Source organism: Arachis ipaensis, chromosome B08, assembly GCF_000816755.2.
Source record: "Arachis ipaensis cultivar K30076 chromosome B08, Araip1.1, whole genome shotgun sequence".
Lineage (NCBI taxonomy): Eukaryota > Viridiplantae > Streptophyta > Magnoliopsida > Fabales > Fabaceae > Arachis > Arachis ipaensis.
In genome coordinates, this window is record NC_029792.2 from 64602520 (window position 1) to 64603212 (window position 693).

The following is a 693-nucleotide window of genomic DNA, read 5'->3' on the forward strand; positions in this document are numbered from 1 at the left end:
AAATGAGTTAAATCGGTTGATATTGAGTTGATTTTTGAAATGGTTTCCTTGAGGTATGCCATTGAGGCAACTGTTGGATTTAGCTTGCTTTTGAATTGATTTCTGGTTTTGAGCTGTTGAAAAGGAATGAGAAACAGTTTAGTTGGGACCCGAACCAGGTGGCAAAAGTCCAAGTTTTAGGGGAGGTGCTGCCGAAATTTCTATAAAAAATCCGAGTCTTTATTGAAATGTTGTCTGGCAAATGATGAGTTAAAGACTTCTACTATTTTATTTGAATTATCACGAAAAGGATGATTCATGCTTTCGAAATGAGTTAGTAAAGAGGAAATTGTGATTTAGTCTTGCTTCTTAAGAAAGGCATTGTATCTCTTTCATGAGGAAGTTATTTAGATGAAACTTGTGTTTTAAAGCTGTTTGAATGTAAAAAGGGTTTATGCCTTTGAATTTGACTTGGGGGTTTCAATTAAAGAAGTTTTAATGATTTTGAAAGGACTTGAATGTCTCTTGACAAGTTTCATTTTGAAATGTTTTGAGAAAGGTTTTAAGTACTCTTTGAATTCTGAATTCTTGCAAGACTAAGGCAATTTTGAACAATGAAACGCTTTAGAATTTATCATGGGGGTTGAAGTTGGTTTTGCCTAAGTAAAGGAAACGGCTTTGAAAGAAGTAAATGATTATGTGACTCGGTTTGGC